Here is a 12,401-nt window from a genome sequence, read left to right on the forward strand (position 1 = left end):
TTTTCTAAGTATTTCTCACATACATTCTTCAAAGCAAACACCTGATCCACACATCCTCTACCACTTCTGAAACCACACTGCTTTTCCCCAATCTGATGCTCTGTACATGCTTTGACCCCCCTAATCAATACCCTCCCATATGATTTCCCAGGAATACTCAACAAATTTATACCTCTGTAATTTGAGCACTCACCTTTATCCCCTTTGCCTTTGTACAATGGCACGATGCTTGTATTCCGCCAATCCTCAGGTACCTCACCATGAGTCATGCACACATCAAATATCCTTACCAACCAGTCAACAACACAGTCACTCCCTTTTTTAATAAATTCCACTGCAGTACCATCCAAACCCGCTGCCTTGCCAGCTTTCGTCTTCCACAAAGCTTTTACTACATCTTCTCTGTTTACTAGATCATTCTTCCTTACCCTCTCACTTCGTACACCACCTCGATCAAAACACCCTATATCTGACACTCTATCATCTAACACATTCAACAAACCTTCAAAATACTCACTCCATCTCCTCACATCACCACCACTTGTTATCACCTCCCCATTAGCCCCCTTCACCGATGTTCCCATTTGTTTTCTTGTCTTACGCACTTTATTTACCTCCTTATTCTCCCTAAAGTGTTATGATACTCTCTCACCCCAACTCTCATTTGCCCTCTTTTTCACCTCTTGCACCTTTTCTCTTGACCCCCTGCCTCTTTCTTTAATACATCTCCCAGTCATTTGCACTATTTCCCTGCAAAACTCGTCCAAATGCCTCTCTTTTCTCTTTCACTAACAATCTTACTTCTTCATCCCACCATTCACTACCCTTTCTAATGTGCCCAACTCCCACGCTTCTCATGCCACAAGCATCTTTTGCGCAAGCCATCACTGCTTCCCCAAATACATCCCATTCCCCCCTCACTCCCCTTACGTCCTTTGCTCTTACCTTTTTCCATTCTGCACTCAGTCTCTCCTCACACAAATCTCCTTCCCAAGCTCACTTACTCTCACCACTCTCTTCACCCCTTTTGCACCTCTCAGCACATTAACATCTAAAAGTCTCTCTTTCGCGCTTATCAATTATCACATAATCCAATAACGCTCTCTGGCCATCTCTCCTACTTACATACGTATACTTATGTATATCTCTCTTTTTAAACCAGATATTCCCAATCACCAGTCCTTTTTCAGCACATAAATCTACAAGCTCTTCACCATTTCCATTTACAACACTGAGCATCCCATGTACACCAATTATTCCCTCATTTGCCACATTACTCACTTTTGCATTCAAATCACCCATCACTATAACCCGATCTCGTGCATCAAAACTTCTAACACACTCACTCAGCTGCTCATAAAACACTTGCTTCTCATGATCTTTCTTCTCATGTCCAGGTGCATATGCACCAATAATCACCCATCTCTCTCCATCCACCTTCAGTTTTATCCATATCAATCTAGAGTTTACTTTCTTACACTCTATCACATACTCTCACCACTCCTTTTTCAGTAGTGCTACTCCTTGTCCTCTCGCCAACCCCTGACTTTACTTCCAAAACATTCCCAAACCACTCTTCCCCTTTACCCTTGAGCTTCGTTTCACTCAGAGCCAAAAGGCCCAGGTTCCTTTCCTCAAACATACTACCTATCTCTCCTTTTTTCTCATCTTGGTTACATCCACACGCATTTAGACACCCAATCTGAGCCTTTGAGGGTGATGAGCACTCTCCGTGTGACTCCTTCCTGTTTCCGCTTTTAGAAAGTTAAAATACAAAGGGGGAAGGGTTTCTAGCCTCCCGCTCCCGTCCCCTTTAGTCGCCTTCTACGACACGTGAGGAATGCGTGGGAAGTATTCTTTCTCCCCTTTCCCCAGGGATAGGGAATTATACCCCAACTTGAGCCAGATATCCATTTTATCTACCAACCCCTAAGGGTGGTTGAACGGCTGGGTTGAGTGTGGACCAACTTGCTACAACCAGATTTGAAACCTATGCGACACAGTCAGGAACATAACCGCTACAGCATGAAGTTTGAGACAATAGAGTTTCTGAATTAGTAGTGTTGGTACACTCTCTGGTCATACTCTCATTAGATATGATGGACACTTGCTTTATCCTAATCACCCGCACGGTACGAGTTTAGAGTAAGCATTCAGTAGAATTAAGCAATAGTCTTGAATTCTTCACTTCTGATAGGATCTGAAATTTTACTCTTGACATTACCAGCACTAAATGTATTTCTAATTTTGATTATAATCCGGATTAATGTCGCAATAGCAGTCATACTAACGTAATATGACGGTACAAATGTTACATTAGAATTTGCATAACTTCCGTCGAAAGCAGGAAAGATGGTAAAAAGATGTATCAGAGAGGAATGAGAGGTGCACTTTCATATTCACCATAATTAGTATCATATCATCCGACGCTTGTATCATTCACATTAAACAACTCCCTCAATTCTTCTGCGTTAAACCAAAATATAAGGCCACCACTGGTAGCTACTTTTAGAATTGGCCTCTATCTTATCATTGGCGTGGTTAACGTTTTATTATTATTAAGTGATGCAAGACGAACAAACAAGCTAAATTTGGTGTTTGTGTTACTCTTTGTACGATGGTGTCAGTTAGCTCCTGTGTGATTTAGGTTGGTGTCACAGGAGGTCGAACAACATGGCTACTTCAGCAGACTGATGTAGATATACAGTAGCTAGAGTGTTGCTGAAGGACCGGTGTAGGAGGGTCCTAGTGTTGTCCTGCCTCAAAGCTCTGTAGTGTAGGACTCCTGCAGCGATGGCGGGGCAGAGGCAGGCAAGGAAGGACTCGTGTGGCAGGCGTTAGGCTCAAGATTGGTTCAGTTGGTTTGTCTACCTGGACTGATGTAGCTGGTGTAGTAAGGTTCGTGTAGCAGGGCTCATGACTGTAAAAGAGCTGTTGCATCAGGGCTGATGTAGCATGGTTGGTGTAGTAAGACCGTTGTACTCGGGCTGATGTAGTAGGGCTAATGTAGTAGGGTTGGTTTAGCAGGGCTGGTGCATCTAGGCTGATGTAGCAGGACTTGTATTGTAAGGAAAGTTTAGTAGGGCTTGTATTTCAAGGCTGGTGTCACAAAGCTGATATAGCAGGGCAGGCGTACTAGGACTGATGTACCAAGGCTGGTGTAGTAGTACTGATGTAGAAGGGCTTGCGTAGTACGGGTCATGCATCAGGCCTGGTGTAGTAGGGTTGATGATGCAGGGGTGAAATCATAGAGCTGGTATAGCACAGTTGATGCCACAGTTCTGGTGTAGTACGACTGATGTAGCAAGGCTGGTGTGGGAAGGCTAATGAAGAAGGTCTGATGCAGTAAGGATGATGTAGAAGGGCGGGCTTAGTGTACCAGGGCTGGTTTAGTAGGGTTGATGTAGCAGGGCTAGTGCAGCAGGGCTGGGTCATCAGGACTGGTGTAGTGAGGCAGGTGTAACTAGCCTGTTATAGTAGCGCAGGTTTAGTAAGACTACTGTTGGAGCTGGTGTAGTAAGCAGCAGTCTGGGCTAGTGTAACAGGCTTGGCTTAACGAGGCTGATGGACTTGGTTAGGAGTATCAGAAGTGGTGCGGTGAAGTACTAGAACCGGTTTAGCGAGATTAGAATTAGTGGCCAGGTTGGTGTTGTGGCAGGGGCAGCAGCCAGGGTTGGTTCGCTGGGGTTTGTGTGTGGGACTGCTGGCGGACCAGGATCAACTAAGAGGGCTGAAATATCAGACTGGAACATTGGATTGATGAAGGGGCAGGTGTAGCCCAGCTACTGTCACCAGCCACCACCACCACTACCTCTAGCCACCACCACTACCACCAGCCACCATCACCACCAACCACTACCACCTACTCTACCTGCTGTCACCAATCCCTAACATTACCACCTTCTCACCTACCCCACCTACTATCACCAAGCACCATCAACCCCACGTACCCCACCTAGCGCCCCTCTTCCCATTCTTGCAGCCAGTCGGCGCCTGCCAGACAGAGCGAGGCATGTAGTAACGATGTCTTAGCTCTTGGCAGTGAGGCAGTCTCCTTGACTCGTACCAATGACCTCTCACTAACACCGCCTCACCTTCTCCGTTGCAGTAGATTTATTTGTTTATATCTCTTACCCCAGTGAATGGATTTCTGGTTTATCCCATACAATAGATAAATAATTGCTGCCAAACAGCACACTAGGGTTAACTTCTTTGTTTCTTCTCTATAGTAGCTAACATTACTACTGACGCACAACTCTGCAGAAGCTAGCATTGACTCTGACACACATCTCAGCAGCAGCTAGCATTACTAATGACACACTGCTCCGTAGTAGCTAGCATTACTACTGACGCACATAGTGATAGACTGGGGAATTTGGATTCTCATGGTGACAGAGAGTCATAGGGACACAAGTTCTTAGAGTGTACACAGGAAAATTTCCCTCACCAGCATGGGATTTGAGGAACTGATACATCATCATTGTTAGGTCTTATCTTCTCATATGAATATTGAGAATATCATATGTGGCAAATGAGGAATATTAAGAAAGCAGAGATAGACACTCAAAGAGGAGACATAACAGTGGAAACTGCACAGAACTCAGTTTTTTTTTTTTTTTTTGTGACATAAACAGTAGCCAGAAACCAGAGCATTATGGTGTACGGTTCTGTGAAACTAACAGTGAAGGAGCAGGGACTTCGGTACCATTACCCCGAAACATGACGTGAAAACTGACTATGAGGAATGCTTAGCAATGTGTTGTGCCGAAGACACTGGCGACACTACAACCAGCCAGCATATAAAAAGTATAAAATAGAAAGAAATTATGGCAGGATAAAAGAGGAGGGACAGAGAAACTTTGATAAGAATATTGTGGCCAAGACAAGTGATAATCCAAAACATCTCCATAAATTCATCAGAGGCAAATGGTCGTTCAAAGAACAGCTAGTCAGACGAAGACATTCACAGGAAGGAATTATAGAGGATGACGAGAGGATATGCGTGGAATTAAACGACAAGTGGAAGACACTAAAGACCCAGCACCACTGTGACCAAATGATGAGATCTCAGAAAGCACTGAATTATCTAGAGGGAACATAAATAGAATACTTGAATAACATAACCCTAATAATGCTCATGATACTAATGAAATCTCTCTATATGTGCTGAAGATGTGTGTAGATAAACCTAACAAATAGCTTGAACTATTATCAAAAATGTCGCTGAAAAAGATGAAGTGGAAAATAGCAAACGTCATACCTGCTTATGAGAAAGGACACCGGGAACAGGCGCTGAACTATGGACCGGTCTGCCTGACGAGTGTGGTCTGTAAGGTACTGGAGAAGCTGTTTGGAAAGCACGTGGATGATTTCCAGCTGAGGAGAAGCTATCTAAGCGAGAGGCAACATTGTTTCAAGGAAAGGAAGCCATACACAATGAGCCTCGTAGATTTCTACGAGAGAGTGAGCTCTGGTCTATACAAAAGGCTGGGTGGAATGTCTTTATCTGGACTGCAAGGAAAGCATTTGACGCTGTGCCACACAACAGGCAGGTAAGAAATTGGATCTTCAGGCAGGAATACAGTAAGGGTAAGGCCGCTTAGATGAAGAAAAGATTGCCTTAATGGAAAGAAACAAAGGATGACTGTCAGAGTTGCCTTCTTGGAATGGGCTGTAGTGACGTGCTGCAATGTTCTGTCCTGAGACCATTGCTCTCCCTCGTCTACATGAATGACCCACCTGACTGACTGGAATACTATCTAAACATGTCTATGGGTTATGCCAAGGTAATGAGGCAAATGAAAGCGATGAGGATTGAATTAGCTCATAAGGAGACCTAGATCGATTCCAAAGTTGGCCTGAGCCATGGTCGATGAAATTCAGCCCCAATAAGTGTAGAGTAATGAGAATGAGACAAAGTGAAGGACGGCTCTTGTATGAATATCATCTATCAGGAAACAGCTGCAGGAATCCTTGTGCGAGGGTGGACTTGGGAGTTGATATCGTTCCTTGCCTGTTGCCAGAATCCCGCATTCGGAGAACAGTAAAGGAGACAAACTGTTTGCTGATGAATATCAGAATAGCTTTCAGGTATATTGATAAGGGTATATTCAGCAAGCTGTTCACGTCCTATATCAGGTCAGAACTTGAATATGTTTATCAAGTTTTGTCACCGCACGAAAAGAAGCACAAAAGCTGATAAAGAAGGTCTAGAGGAGAGCAAATCAAGCGAGCTCAGTTACTGGGAAAGGCTGAAGGCCTTACATTTGCCCACTATGGAAGAGAGAAGAGTGAGTGGTGACCTCTTAAAATTCCAAACCAAATTGATGTCATAGACATTGATCACATTTTCAAAAGATGTTTGGATATAACAATCAGAGAACGTAACTTGAAATCAAGCAAGAAATTTATTGAAGTTATAAAGATTTTACAAAGTATAAGAAGGATGAGGAATGGAATGAATTTAACGAGAATGTGGGAAATGCGGACAGCGCACAGAAGTTTAAAAGGTTGTCTTAGTAAAGAATGCTTAAGAGGTGGAACCTCACGAGTGTAAAGCTCCCTCCTGTACATAACAGATAGGTAAATACAACCGCAAAACAGCTAACATTTCTAATGGCGCACAACTCTAGTCATGTCGGTGCATAAAAGACGAGTATCTATTTCATTTGGATTTGCAAATCAATCCCTGAAGTTTATATATATGTGTGTGTGTGTGTGTAGAGAGAGAGAGAGAGAGAGAGAGAGAGAGAGAGAGAGAGAGAGAGAGAGAGAGAATCTTCAATAAAAACCAGTGTGTGGAGACAACAGAAGATAACGCGTGTAGATATCGACCTTGAGTCGTCCTTAGAACTCTCCTAATCTGTCCTTCAAAACTTGGTATCAGTTAAATTGCCTGGTGTCTGCTGGATCATGTTTACTGGCAATTTCTATTTCTATATTATAAATAGCTTCCTAGACTGGGACGTCAACCATATCTTTCTTGTTTGTTTATGTACGTCCAGCAACACGGACCACGCTAGAAAAGTCGGATGCCTAACTTGGTGTCCGCTGCATAAACAAGCGGTTAAATGTGTTGGTCTGGGTGGCGCCATCTGCCGGGAGTCTGGCGAGATCAGTTGTTGATTCTAGGCGGGAGAGGCATCATTTAGCTCAGTGGGAGATCACCTCGGGCCAGCGAGGTCTTGACGGACCTGCTGCAAGGCTGCCTCTGGTCGGCCTGGTCATAGACCCATGATCCTCCCGCAGGAACACCACGGAGGGAAAATTTTTAAGTTAAGGCAGATGTGTGGGTCAAAACCCACTTGTTTATCCGGAATGAGGAAAGAACGTACACACACACACACACACACACCCACACACATATCTATCTATCTATCTATCTTCTGTCTATCTATCTATCAGTCAATATATATATATATATATATATATATATATACGAATAAAGTGTATATGAACGCGCATCTTCATAGAACATACAAAGCTCCATCAGCCAGGAACGAACCTGGGACCCCTTGTGCAAGAGGCAGGCATGCTAACCGTTAGGCTAAGGGACTGTATAATAGGAAACAACTATTCGAAATACTAAGTACTCGAATACCCATCGTCTCACTATGGTAAGCAACGGGGTCTATCGGTTGTTTCCGAACAGAACACATAGCCAGCTGATAGCGTTTTACCGAACCTGACTGTACAAGGTGGAGTTATATGAATACGAATAAAGTGTATATGAACGCGCACCTTCATAGAACATACAAAGCTCCATCAGCCAGGAACGAACCTGGGACCCCTTGTGCAAGAGGCAGGCATGCTAACCGCTAGGCTAAGGGACTGTAAACGCTATCAGCTGGCTATGTGTTCTGTTCGGAAACAACCGATAGACCCCGTTGCTTACCATAGTGAGACGAAGGGTATTCGAGTACTTAGTATTTCGAATAGTTGTTTCCTATTATACAGTCCCTTAGCCTAACGGTTAGCATGCCTGCCTCTTGCACAAGGGGTCCCAGGTTCGTTCCTGGCTGATGGAGCTTTGTATGATATATATATATATATATATATATATATATATATATATATATATATAATCCCTGGGGATAGGGGAGAAAGAATACTTCCCACGTATTCCCTGCGTGTCGTAGAAGGCGACTAAAAGGGGAGGGAGCGGGGGGCTGGAAATCCTCCCCTCTTGTTTTTTTTTAATTTTCCAAAAGAAGGAACAGAGAAGGGGGCCAGGTGAGGATGTTCCCTCAGAGGCCCAGTCCTCTGTTCTTAACGCTACCTTGCTGATGCGGGAAATGGCGAATAGTTTGAAAAAAAAAAAATATATATATATATATATATATATATATTTTTTTTTTTTTCAAACTATTCGCCATTTCCCGCGTTAGCGAGGTAGCGTTAAGAACAGAGGACTGGGCCTTTGAGGGAACATCCTAACCTGGCCCCCTTCTCTGTTCCTTCTTTTGGAAAAAAAAAAAGAGAGGGGAGGATTTCCAGCCACCCGCTCCCTCCCCTTTTAGTCGCCTTCTACGACACGCAGGGAATACGTGGGAAGTATTCTTTCTCCCCTAACCCCAGATATATATATATATATATATATATATATATATATATATATATATATATATATATATATATATATATATATATATATATACATATATATATATATGTATATATATATATATATATATATATATATATGTATATATATATATATATATATATATATATATATATATATATATATATATATGTATATATATATATATATATATATATATATATATATACTTTTTTTTTTTTTTTTTTTTTGCTTTGTCGCTGTCTCCCGCGTTTGCGAGGTAGCGCAAGGAAACAGACGAAAGAAATGGCCCAACCCACCCCCATACACATGTATATACATACGTCCACTCACGCAAATATACATACCTACACAGCTTTCCATGGTTTACCCCAGACGCTTCACATGCCTTGATTCAATCCACTGACAGCACGTATACCACATCGGTATACCACATCGCTCCAATTCACTCTATTCCTTGCCCTCCTTTCACCCTCCTGCATCTTCAGGCCCCGATCACACAAAATCTTTTTCACTCCATCTTTCCACCTCCAATTTGGTCTCCCTCTTCTCCTCGTTCCCTCCACCTCCGACACATATATCCTCTTGGTCAATCTTTCCTCACTCATTCTCTCCCTGTGATAAAACCATTTCAAAACACCCTCTTCTGCTCTCTCAACCACGCTCTTTTTATTTCCACACATCTCTCTTACCCTTACGTTACTTACTCGATCACACCACCTCACACCACACATTGTCCTCAAACATCTCATTTCCAGCACATCCATCCTCCTGCGCACAACTCTATCCATAGCCCACGCCTCGCAACCATACAACATTGTTGGAACACTATTCCTTCAAACATACCCATTTTTGCTTTCCGAGATAATGTTCTCGACTTCCACACATTCTTCAAGGCTCCCAGAATTTTCGCCCCCTCCCCCACCCTATGATCCACTTCCGCTTCCATGGTTCCATCCGCTGCCAGATCCACTCCCAGATATCTAAAACACTTCACTTCCTCCAGTTTTTCTCCATTCAAACTCACCTCCCAATTGACTTGACCCTCAACCCTACTGTACCTAATAACCTTGCTCTTATTCACATTTACTCTTAACTTTCTTCTTTCACACACTTTACCAAACTCAGTCACCATCTTCTGCAGTTTCTCACATGAATCTGCCACCAGCGCTGTATCATCAGCGAACAACAACTGACTCACTTCCCAAGCTCTCTCATCCCCAACAGACTTCATACTTGCCCCTCTTTCCAAAACTCTTGCATTCACCTCCCTAACAACCCCATCCGTAAACAAATTAAACAACCATGGAGACATCACACACCCCTGCCGCAAACCTACATTCACTGAGAACCAATCACTTTCCTCTCTTCCTACACGTACACATGCCTTACATCCTCGATAAAAACTTTTCACTGCTTCTAACAACTTGCCTCCCACACCATATATTCTTAATACCTTCCACATATATATATATATATATATATATATATATATATATATATATATATATATATATATATATATATATATATATATATATATATATATATATATATATATATACCTTCCACATATATATATATATATATATATATATATATATATATATATATATATATATATATATATATAAATATATATATGTTTCATGCTTGATCGCCGTTTTCTGCGTTAGCGAGATATCGTTAGGAACAGACGAAGAAAGTCCGCATCCCCTCACATCCATTTTCTAGCTGTCATGTGTAATGCACCGAAGCCACAGCTCCCTATCCACATCCAGGTCCTACATACCTTAACATGGTTTACCCCGGACGCTTCACATGCCCTAATTCAGTTTATTGACGGCACGTCGACCCCAGTATACCACAGCGTTCCAATTTACTTCATCCCGTGCACGCCTTTCACCCTCCTGCATGTTCAAGCCCCCAGTCGCTCAAAATATTTTTCATTCCACATTTTCATTCCACTTCGAACTTATATATCATCTTTGTCAACCTTTTTCCATTCATTCTCTCCATATGTCCAAACCATTTTAGCACACGCTCTTCAGCTCTCTCAGCTCTTTTTATTACCACACATCTCTCTTACCCTTTTATAACTTACTCGATCAAGCCACCTCACACCACATAGTGTTCTCAAACATTTCATTTCCCACACATCCATCCTCCTCCACACCTTATCTATGGCCCATACCTCGCATCCACATTATATTGTTGGGAATACTGTGCCTTCAAACATACCCATTTTTGCCCCTCTTTTTTCCACACATTCCTCATCTTTCCCAGAACCTTCACTCTCTCATCTTTTCGTGGTTCCATTTGCTGTCATGTCCACTACTAAGTATTTAGAACACTTCACTTCCTCCAAGTTTTCTCCATTCAGAGAAATGCGTGTATAGTGCCACAGTATAAAGGCAAGAAGGAAAATGGTGAGTGCTTAGACCGCAGATGTATAAGTTTGTTGCTTATATCTGGTAAGTTGCATCGGAGGGTATTGATTGAAGGGGTGAAGTCATGTACGTAGCATAAGAATGCGAAGGAGCAGTGTGCTTTTAGAAGTGGTAAAGGATGTGTGGATCAGGTGTTTGCTTTAAAGAATGTGTGTGAAAAATACGTAAAAAATAACAGATAGATTTGTATGTGGCGTGTATGAATCTGGAGAAGGCATATGACGGTTCATAAAGATACATTGTGGCAGTTCGTAAGAATATACCATGTGGAAGTCAGCTGCTAGAAGCAGTGAGAAATTTCTATCAATGGTGTAAGGCGTGTGTGCAAGTAGGAAGAGAGGAGAGATTGGTTCCCAGTGAAGGTTGGTCTACGGCAGGAGTGTGTGATGTCAAGACATGGTTGTTCAATTTGTCTATGGATGGGGTGGTGAGGGGGGTAAATGCGAGAATCTTGGATAAAGGGGTGAATATGCAGTCTGTTGGGGATGAAAGGGCCTGGGAAGTGAGTCAGTTGTTGTTCGCTGATGATACAAAACTGGTGGCAGATTTGAATGAGAAACTACATAAGTTGTTGATAGTTTGCAAGAGTGTGTGTACGGAAAAAGTTGAGAGTAAATTTGTATAAAAGCAAGGTTATTAGATTCAGCAGGGTTGAGGGACAGATTAGTTGGTGTGTGAATTTGAAGGGAGAAAAATTGGAGGAAGTACAATCTAATTAGAGTCTCTTATGAATGAGAGGAATGCGTTGGATCAAGATCAGAAGGTGGATTTTGCAACATCGCATTGTGGCTGTCATACTGGTTCCTATGTCGTTCATACATGGCGCTATAACGTTCATCTAAAAGAATACCTCCTCAAGCTGGCTACAAAGGAAAGGAGGTAACGGTTTCAAGATCAAGGTCGAGATTCAATTCTGCAAGAGTCATGTTCACCCTCGGCTCGAGTATAACTTGGAGTCAGTCATTAAAGCTTTTCAGAAAGTTGGTTGTAAACCTGACATGAGGAAGTTTCTGTCTCACCAACAGATTAGTTCTCTTGAACTGTGTTGACGACTGAATTAATGTTGTAATTAATGTAATTTTCAGATTCACGATTCGATCCTCGTCGTGTTCGGATGCAGGACGGAATATAGATATTATCGCGATGTATCTACTTATCTCAGTAGTAACTAGCTTGTTCAATTCAGCGCTCGTATGAATCGTTTGAACGTGCACATGATATGTAGCTGAGTCCTGAATGTCACAAAGTATAAACGATTGTTGATGGACGCATCAGTCTGGTGTGTGATGCGTCGACACACTGGATGTTATCGTTCTCTCTCTCTCTCTCTCTCTCTCTCTCTCTCTCTCTCTCTCTCTCTCTCTCTC

General features: G+C 42.4%; 1 protein-coding gene across 3 annotated transcripts in view; it reads left to right on the forward strand.

Annotated features, from left to right (window-relative positions):
• The window catches only part of Argl (Argininosuccinate lyase), a 245,540-nt gene that overhangs the window by 43,628 nt on the left and 189,511 nt on the right, over positions 1-12,401 (forward strand). The gene's annotated exons all lie outside the window — the stretch shown is intronic.

This window comes from Panulirus ornatus, chromosome 4, assembly GCF_036320965.1.
Source record: "Panulirus ornatus isolate Po-2019 chromosome 4, ASM3632096v1, whole genome shotgun sequence".
NCBI lineage: Eukaryota > Metazoa > Arthropoda > Malacostraca > Decapoda > Palinuridae > Panulirus > Panulirus ornatus.